Source organism: Balaenoptera borealis, assembly GCF_965194805.1.
Source record: "Balaenoptera borealis genome assembly, chromosome: 20".
Classification (NCBI taxonomy): Eukaryota; Metazoa; Chordata; class Mammalia; order Artiodactyla; family Balaenopteridae; genus Balaenoptera; species Balaenoptera borealis.
This window is the reverse complement of record NC_138879.1, coordinates 53,517,217-53,527,843: the sequence shown is the minus strand read 5'-3', so window position 1 is coordinate 53,527,843 and position 10,627 is coordinate 53,517,217.

Genomic DNA, 10,627 nt, shown 5'->3' with positions numbered 1-10,627 from the left:
CCCTGGTGGCGCAGTGGTTAAGAATCCGCCTGCCAATGCAGGGGACACGGGTTCGAGCCCTGGTCCAGGAAGATCCCACATGCCACGGAGCAACTAAGCCCGTGCGCCACAACTACTGAGCCTGTGCTCTAGAGCCCACGAGCCACAACTACTGAGCCTATGTGCTGCAACTACTGAAGCCGCGAGCCTAGAGCCTGTGCTCCGCAGCAAGAGAAGCCACTGCAATGAGAAGCCCGCGCACTGCAACGAAGAGTAGCCCCTGTTCGCCACAACCAGAGAAAGCCCGCACACAGCAACGAAAACCCAACGCAGCCAAAAATTAAATAAATAAATAAATAAATACCTATAAGAAGATGTGGTACATATATACAATGCAATATTACTCAGCCATAAAAAGGAACGAAATTGGGTCGTTTATAGAGACGTGGATAGATCTAGAGACTCATACAGAGTGAAGTAAGTCAGAAAGAGAAAAACAAATATCGTATATTAACGCAGATATGTGGAACCTCGAAAAATGGTACAGATGAACCGGTTTGCAGGGCAGAAATAGAGACACAGATGTAGAGAACAAACGTATGGACACCAAGGGGGAAAGCGGTGGGGGTGGTGTGATGAATTGGGAGGTTGGGATTGACATGTATACACTAATATGTATAAAATGGATAACTGATAAGAATCTGCTGTATAAAAAAATAAATAAAATTCAAAAATTCAAAAAAAAAAAAAGACAGTGTGAGGGGAGAGGGTCGTAGGGTGCTCGATCAGCTCATGGACCTCCTTTTGATTGGTTGGTGGTGAGGTAACAGGGTGATGCTTTGGGAATCTCAGTCATCGACCTTCTGGTTGCAGCCGGTCTGGGGTCTGCGTGCTTGTGGTCAGCAGAGAGTCACCATCCTCCGTCGGGTGGGGAGGTCTTAGCTTCTGCAGAACAACTCAGAGATGTGTCACGCTGTTATCTGTGTCCCTTTCAGGAGGACCTAGGAGTCCTGGGACTATTGTCCTGACCATTAACTGCTTGAGCCTGCCCTTTGGAACTCGGGGAGGGTCTAGGAGAGTGAAGCCTTTTTTTCTACAAAGAAGAAACAGGGAACACAGAGGGGCTTTTGTACCAGGAAGGCCCCGCAGGGTCCTGCTTGCTTTCAGTCCCCCCTTTTCTTTGAGCTTCCTCTATCGTGAGAGGAACAGGGGCAGGACAAGAAAGGGAATAAAGTTTTGGATAGAGAGGTTCATCATAAACTTGGCGGGGGAGCTCAGTTTTCGGGGGACTGGGTTTCAGGAGGGCAGAGGTCATCCCGCAGACCCAGGACGGGCGAGTTCTGGGGGTGGTGCTGAGAGGGGGATGGGTAGAGTCTCTCACTGGAAGGGGATGTCTGGGCCTCCAGAAGCAGGATTGGGGGTGAAGGATATGCCTCTAATACAGCTTCCCCTCACCTTTGAGCCTCCTGGGCTGTTTCCTGGGAGGCAGGAAAGGGCGCAGGACAGATCGTTACCCAACCCCCATGCACACAGCCCCACCGTGTTCTGCTGTATCTGTGAGGTGGTGTTTGAGAAGTTCAGCCTGTAAGGGCTGAACGCACTTCCCGGGAGGCCTTGGGGTGGCGGGGGGGGGCCCAGCCCTGCCCCAGGCCCCTCCCTCCCTCCCTCCCTCTTTCTTGGCTCCTCTGTCTTGGAGTGTCACGTTTCCCGGAAGTGAGGAATTGTGAACAGTCACACTCAGGATGCCTGTGATCACACACGAGCTTACCCTAACCCACACGGCTTTACACGCGTGTGCATAACTCACTCGGAGACTCCTCGCGTTTTTCAGGTTTCCGAAGGGGCCCAGCCCGGGAGCAGAAGAAATGCTGTGGGTCTATAGGCAGATTTCTTGATTCCAAGCGAAGCCACAGGTCCACAGACTCATTCCCAAACCCACAGAAAGGGGCAGAGCCGCTCCAGGAGGGCCAGCGATTGTCCCGAGCCTGAGCGCGAGGGCTTCACCTTGGAGGGGGCACAGGCAGGGGTCACGGACAGACCCTCACTCCTCTCCCGCAGCCCCTCAGCCTGTCCACCCCGGGCCCTGGACCCACAGAAAGAAGCCCAAGACCCCCCACTCAAGAGGGATTGGGGCTCCCAGTAGCAGGAGAGAGCGTTCCAAGAAAAAAAAAAAGATGGAGTTAAGATGATTGGAGTTTTCCCAGCAAGAAAAGACACCAGCTCTTTAAAGCAGAAATAACTGATTGGTTCCAGAAATGAATGGTTCTCATCAGCACAGGCAGGAAGTAGGGTTCCGGGTGTTTTATGGGTAACGGGAGGCAAGAGGAGGGAAGACCTTCAGGGACTTAACTCTCAATGCTGTTAGTGCTTCCTGATTGGGGGCGGGGGGTGGGGGGGAGGAAAAAGGAGGAACAGGGCCTCGAGGCGTGAAAGAGCCCAGCCCGCCAGCAGCCAGGTAGGAGGGCATCTCCATGTCTGGCACTTACGCCACGCCACACACGCAACCCCCAACCAGCAGTCAATGTCCCAAAGCTGCTGGTGAGGAACGGGCGTAGAACAAAGAGCTGAAAGCTTTCGGAGTGGTATCCGTGTCTCTGGAGTAGTTGAAGAGTTCATGCTTCTGTAGGATTAGCTGTTGGTCCCTGGGATCACACCCATCCCTCACACCCCTTTCTCAGACTCCAGGCTGGGGTCCCACATCTTACATCCAAGGCTTTTGGGCAGCTTGCGGGGGCCTGGAACCTTCCTCCTGTCATTTCAAGCCATCTTAGTTAGGGGTCATCCCTCAGGCACCTCTGGTCTGAAACTTTCGATGCAGTGATATCTATCAGAAGTGTCCACAGCAGGGTGTGGAAGGCAAGCCGAGTCCCAGGAGGCCCCAGGCAGCTCCTTCCCCTGGGAGATGAGCCTTCACTACAGCTGTGGGCCTCACCTCCACTTTCCTCACCCGCCCCGACACTCCTCCCTAGCTTTAACTCTTCGAAACTTTTAACTGTTTGAAATTGAGAAGTGTCCCACTGCAAACTGCAGAGTCAGGGATGATAAGAGCCAGGCTCAGAGACATCCAGAGCATGAGGGTTCCACCTTCCAGGGAGGCAAATAACCATTTTAGGAATTTTAGGAGGAAACAGGCTGGATCTAGAAACATCCAACAGAAGGAAAGCCAGCTGCACAGTGACGTGAAACTGATGGTATTAGTTTTCCATTCTGCGTGACAGATTGCCACAAACTCAGAGACCTAAACCAACACCCACTGCCTGTCTCACAGTTGTGGGTCAGAAGTCCCTGTGGACTCAACTGGGTTCTCCACTCAGGGCTGAAATCAACATGTTGGACGGCCTGGGCTCTTGTCTGGGGGGTTTAGGGAACAATCCACTTCCCAGCTCGTCCAGGTTGTTGGCAGGATTCCTCGCAGCTGGGGCTCTGAGGTCCCCAATTCCTTGCTGGCTGCCAGCCGGGAGCCACTCTCTGCTCCTAGAGGCCGCCTGCCTACCTTGTCACGTGTGATGTCCTCCATCTTCAAGGCCAGCAATGGAGTCATTGTCACTCGTCAGATCCCTCCGAATTTCTCTTCCAATACCATCCGGAGAAAACTCTCCACTTTTAAAGGGCTCAGGTGATAAGTTTAGGCCCATCTCCCTTTTGTCATACAACGAGAGAAACACGAGGGTGTGAAGGTCATGCAGGCCATCTTAGAACTGTACCTACCCTACTGATCAAGAAAGGATGTGGATGGCTGTGGAATGTCTAGCGTGGCGACCATCGTTAATACTGTAGTGCATATTTGACAGTTGCTAAGAATGTAGATCTTAAAAGTTCTCATCACAAGAGGAAAAAGTGGTGTAACTGTGGTGACATATGTTACCTAGATGCATTGTGATGATTTTGCAGTATATACAAATACCAAATAATTATGTGGCACACCTGGAACTAATACAATGTTGTATGTCAATTATACCTCAATTGAAAAAAAAAGATGTCAAGACTGCTTGAAGAGGAAGAGGAGGAGAAGGCTAGGAGGGAATGTGACAATGGTGGTCCAAGGCCAAGATGAGGCGTGGATGGAAAGGAACCTTCCAGATGTGCAGCTGACCTAACATTTACTCATGATAGTTTCATCAAGACAGGGTTCTCCTGGGGCTGTTACCCGTCCAGGGAGGCAATAAATGGGCTTTAGCCAGTCTGGGAGTCTCCTGATGTTTTATGAAACTTTTATATACATGCACATATGGATTTTTCATGAGTGAGGGGGTGGGGTGGGGGCAGGAGGAAGTCCATGTCTTTCAGTAGATTCTCCCAAGGATCTTAACCCAATGAGGTTAGGAACTACTGCCTTTCTTTCTTTCTTTTTTAAAATTAACAGCCTTATTGAGATATAATTCATATACCGTACAATTTACTAATTTAAAATGTGCAATTCAGTGGTTTATAGTATATTGACAGAGTCGTGCAATCAACACAATCAATATGAGAACATTTTCATCACCCCCCCCAAAAAGAAACTTATACCCATTAGTAGTCATTCCTGTTTCCTCCCAAACCCCCAGCCCTACCCAACCACTAATCTACTTTCTGTTTCTCTGGATTTGCTTATTCCGGACGTTTCTTTTTTTTTTTTTAATTTTTAAAATTTTTTATTTTAATTCTAATTTTTATTTTTATTTTTTTTGGCTGTGTTCAGTCGTCGTTGCTGCACGCGGGCTTTCTCTAGTTGTGGCGAGCGGGGACTACCTTTTTGTTGTGGTGCGCAGGCGTCTCATTGTGGTGGCTTCTCTTGTTGAGGAGCACGGCTCTAGGCACACGGGCTTCAGTAGTTGCGGCACGCGGGTTCAGTAGTTGTGGCTCACGGGCTCTGGAGCGCAGGCTCAGTAGTTGTGGCGCATAGGCTCAGTTGCTCCACGTCATGTGGGATCTTCCTGGACCAGGGATGGAACCCATGTCCCCTGCATTGGCAGGCGGATTCTTAACTACTGCGCCACCAGGGAAGTCCCTGGACATTTCTTATAAATGGAATCATACAATATGTTGTCTTTTGTGTGGCTTCGTTCACTTAGCATGTCTTCAACGTTCATCCATGTTGTAGCATGTATCAGAACATCATTGCTTTTTTTAATGGTTGAATAATATTCCATTGTATGGATTTACCACATTTTATAAATCCAGTCATCAGTTGATGGACATTTGGGTTTTTTCTACCTTTTGGCTATTATGAATAAGGCTGCTATGAACATTCTTATACAAGGTTTTCTGTAGATGTAGGTGTTTGTTTCTCTTAGGTATATACGTATATATATATTTAGGAGTGGAATTGTTGGTTCATGTGGTAACTCTGTTTAACCTTCTGAGAAACTGCTAAACTGTCTGGAACTACTGCATTTTGAAATACTCTGGGAGCACTTTCATTTCAGGGATTAATGGCAGGTTAGCAAAAAGGAAGGCCAGCTGGCAGGGAAGTCAGATGGAAAAGCAGGATTTGATGAAGCAGTGGTTCAAGATTGATGACTGTAATATCCAATTACAGGCTGCCTGGACTCAAGGGAAGGAGGCTGAAGCATGAATTAGAGAGCAGGCAGCCCTCCCAGCCCCACCCATAAATCACTTACACGCCCCCCCATGTGTGCCCTTGCCCTTCCCACCCACCCTTCCCATCCGCCACCCTCACACCTGGGCATCAGCACCCTCTGTCAGTCAACAAACAGTGGTATAATTGGGTGCCTCCTATGTGCCAAGCACATAGCAAACAATTGATATGGTTCCTGAATCCTGGAGCTTACGGTCTTTTGGGAACGAGAGATATTAAACCAATAGTTATAAATAACTAAATAATTATCACTGCAAGGCTGTCAGGAAATGCTGGGTGCTGAGATCCTATAAGGGGATGGAGGCGGGGAACCAACCAGGTCTTTCTGAGGAAGCTGTGTAATGTTTATGCGATGCGATGAATGCGACTTATGCGATGAATAGGTGTTTTCCTTAGCCAGACAATGGTGAGGAGGAGGGGGAGGAGAAGGAGAAGGAGGGAGGGTAAGGCTGTCCTAACACAAAACAGGAGGCCTCTGGGTCTGGAAGAGATGGGGCAGAAGGCCAACGTCACTGGAGCAGAGAGAATGAGGGGAGGAGATGGGCTAGAGCACGCAGGGCCTCTTGGGTGGGCCTTTCCAAGGAGCTCGTGTTTTATTCTAAGGGAACTGAAGAGCCCTAGGGGACTTTACTAAAGAAAAAAAGCAAAGGATAAGAGGCCAAAGGTTGGGCTCTGAGTAGAAGTTTATTTGGTTTTTGTTTTCCAGTGACAAGCTTAGAAAGCCAGTGTGGCCCATCCCCGCCCCAGGAGCTGGGGGATGAGGTTTGGGGGGAGAGAAAGGGAGTAGATCTTTAAATCTGAAAAACAGAACAAAACAAAACTCAAAACCCTCTCTGTCCTGCTCTAGGAAGGTAAGTCTCTGAGTGCTGCCACTGAAACCTGGGCTTAATCAGGTGGGCTCAAGGCCCCCTGAGGGGAGATCCTTCCTTGGGGGCTGTCCCACTGTTTGATGCAAGGCAAGGTGCCTGACTCGGGGTGACGGCATGCGGTTGTCTTAGCAGAAGCCAGACCTGCACCACTGTCAGCAGGCTACACAGCAGGTCAGGGTTGAGCCAGGGAGGAACATGGTGACATTTGCCCTTGGAAGACATGGCTTTGGCTACTGTGTTGGAGAATGGATTAAACAGGGTGCCAGAGAGGAGGGAGGCCAGAGTGCCTGCAGGGAGACCACCTTGCTAAAGGATATTTTTTTAGGTAGAATTATAACTGCCATATAAATAGAAAATGGACACGTCTTAAAGATTTTGCTGAGCTCATCAGTGGAGTGAACCAGTGTGACATAAAACCCAGTTCAAAGGAGAAGCCAAAGAACACGTTCCAGAGAGACAATCTGGTAGGCTGAAGTTAAGTTGCTAATAGATGTAAAAATGATCTCGGCCACAGGGCAGAAGTCAATTGCATCTTCCCTGTACAAAATTCATTTGAATTTCTATGAGCAGAAATCATTCCCATCACCTCTGTAAGTTTCCTGTCTCTATAGAGTTGCAAACTGGAAAAGAAAAAAGAACAGAAAGGTCAAACCCCTCTAGAATCAGATAACTCTGGAAGGGTCCTCTAGAGACAACACTGAAAGGAAACAGTAATATTTTTGCCTATTTCAAAGCCTTTCACAAATTTCCCAGCCAGTTTGGAGCTGCTGCAGTGGTCCATGCAAACCTGGACCTAGGCAGAGGAACAGTGTGTGTGGAACATATCCAAGTGGTGTGCTGTGGTTGAATTGGGGTGGTGAGGGTCCCCAGATCTCCCTCCCTCCTGCCAGCAGAACCAGGGACACCCCAGGAAGCCTGGGACTCTTCAGAATCCAGTTTGAAAACTTGGGCCTTGGTATTTCCTAGGTTCCTGCCTGCTGAGCATTCTTTGGGCTTTCTAGTTCCCCAGGTCTTACTCTGAATTTTTTATGTATATTTAAGTACCACCTCCTGCTTGCATTTAGAGATCCTAAAACATTAAAGATGAATTGTGCAGTTTTGATGAGGCAATCCAGCATAGTGCTTTTAAACGCAGACTCTTGGAATCAAGACTCTGTACTCTGTCACCTTAGGCATGTTTCTTAATCTTTCTGTGCCTCTGTTTCTTCACTTGTAAAATGGAGACCATAGCAGCTCCTAGGGTTGCTTTGAGGATTAAATCAATTAATATATGTACGTCATTTAGTACAGAACCTGAGGCATGGGAAGTATTAAGGATTTCCTATCATTGTGATTCTGAGACAGTCCTGGGACCTGGGACGCTTTGCTGCAGTGCTGCAGTGCTTGCACCTGGACAGACCTCTCCTCCAGCAACCAAATACAAAGAAACTATATGGGACTAAAAATAACTGCATGCATGCACAGTTGGGGCAAAAATTATGGACAAAAGATACAAAGAGACCAAAAAACCCAGCTGCCACTTTTGAAGAGCCTGGAGCAAAAGCAGGGGGTCAGGAGCAAAATCAAGGTACTTCGCATGCCCCCTGCACACACCACCCCCTAAGGGGTGGGCAAAACACCTAAGCCACCCCTCTGGCCTGACCCCTGGACACACCCCTACCCTCACCCCATATAAGGAACAAGCTCGCCCCCCTCCACTCAGGGAGCGGAGCAAGCAAGGGAACCTGTTGTTTGTTCTAGCTTCCCCAGGCCGCAGCAGGGGCCCCCATAAAGCCTTGCCTGAATTTCTTGTCTGGCCTCTAGTCAATTGCTATTGCTTGGGGAAGGCCAAGAACCGTAGTCATTATCAATTCTAGTGGTTGAATGAATCCACAAGCCATCATTCTGCTTCACTCTGCTCATGAGAAGCCCGGTGGTTGGGAACCGATGCTAAGTGTCTCATCAGAATTGTGATCCTTAACTAACCAACACGCATCAGAAGTGAATACACAGACAGGTGGCAAGATTCAGCTGTATAAACGAAGAGCAAATGGGTGAGAATCTTCGACATCATCATCATCATCAAATATTTATTGAATGCCTGCAAAACCCAGCGTGACATGTAAGGCATCAGAGAAGGGATGCTGAAGACCATGGATGCCCACCTAACTGCACTACCCAAGCCATCCTTGAGAAGGAATCACAGGAAACTTGGAGGTAACTCCTCGTAGCCTTTTCCTTCCTGAGGCACAGCAGATGTGATGAACGGAGAGGTTAAGGGCTGTTCTCACGCTGAATTTTTGCCCCGTCTTCTCTCCTCCCAGAGGATGCTTTCTCAGACTCCTGTCAGCCCCCTAATTACAGAGAGTTGAGGACCAGTTAGAGGAAGGTCTATGTACTACCTCTCGTCTATGGGAGCTCCCAGCAGAGTTAAATATATTGATAAGACTAACTATTACAACAGATCGAGTATAACATTTACAAAGAGTATTCTTTGATACTCTGCTCTTCTGAGAGGTGGAGCGACTTCCCCTCCCTTTGAGCGTGGGCTGGACTGAGCAACTCTCTTCTGAAGAAAAGAACATGGCAGAAGTGAAGGTGTATGACCTGTAAGACCAGGTCAGACAAAGCACTGTGGCTTCCTCCTTTCTCTCTCCCTCTGGGTGCATTCAGTCTGGGGGAAGCCAACCGCCATGCCACGAGGACACTCACGCAGCCCTACGGAGCCCTCCACCTGGTGAAGAACTGAGGCCTCCCACCAACAGCCATGAGGGTGGATCTTGGAAGTGGATCCTCCTACCTCAGATAAGCCATCAGATGCCTGCAGCCCTGGTCAGTAGCTTGACTGTACTACATGATAGACCCAGAGCCAGAATCACCCAGTGAAGCTGCTCCCAGATTTTTGACCCTCAGAAATCATGTGAGATAATGATATTATTGGGTTTTTTTTGGTTGGGGTTTTTTCACCTCACTTTCTCAGCCCTTTCTTGGCTGACACCCTAATCTAAAGTAGCCACTCATTCACTCTCAAATATATAAGCCCATTGTATTTTTTATGTAATTTTAAATTAATTACTACTTGGGAATTCCCTGGCAGTCCAGTGGTTAGGACTCCATGCTTTCACTGCCAAGAGCACAGGTTTGATCCCTGGTCAGGGAACTAAGATCACACAAGCTGCAGGGCATGGCCAAAAAAAAATAATTACTGCTTAATTTTCTTATTTGCTCATTGTTTAAATAACTTCACTATAAGCTCCATGAGAGCTGGCATAGTTTCTGTCTTATTTAGAGATGTGTCTTCATTGCCTAGTTAGTGCCTGCTACATAGGATGTGCTCATTAAGTGTTTGTTGGGTGAATAAAGTGAATGAAGTATATATTCTTTAATGGAAGGACCTATGTTGATCTTTGGATCTCTATAGTTCTGAGCATAGCAGCTTGAACGTGATTGGAGCCCAACTAACATTAGTGACTGAATTAATATACTTTATAAGACAGTAAAGAAGTGAAAAATGAATAGAATGTGTGTGATATTATTGTTTTATGCCCCTAAATTTGAGGTAACATCACTCAGTAATAGATAACTATTACAAATAGCTAGGGTTTTTTCTTTTTTGCCTAATCGTTTGAAAATAAGTTGCAAACATCATGACCCTTCAGCTCTAAATATTTTAGCAAGTTTCTTTGAAGAACAGTGACACCCAAGAATTTTATTTTGATTTATTAGGAATTATCACATCTGTAAATTTGAATATTGATTAAATGATTTCTAATATACAGTTCATACATTTCTCCAATTGTCCAGTATATCCCAGTGGCCCCCCCACTTCATACAGAGTAAAAGCCAAATCCTTACCAAGGCCACGAGGCCCTCCGTGATCAGCTCCGCCCACCCCTGTCATCTCTCTGACCTCATCTCCTACCCTCCCCCTTGCTCACTCCTCTCCAGCCTCACCAGCCTCCTCCACGGTCCTCCCACATCACGGCCTTTTGCACTTGCTGTTCCCTGGGTGCAGAATTTGCTCTCACCTCCTTCAAGTCTTGGCTCAAAGGGCTCGGATGTCTCTTCCTCCATGGGGTCTACCATGGGTACCCATTCTGAAATTGCAGTCCCCACCCCTGGCACGCCCATTCCGTTGCCCTGCAGATTTTTCTCTGTAAACATACCATCTTCTGACATACTGCGTAATTTACTTGTTGACTTTGTATAACATCCATCT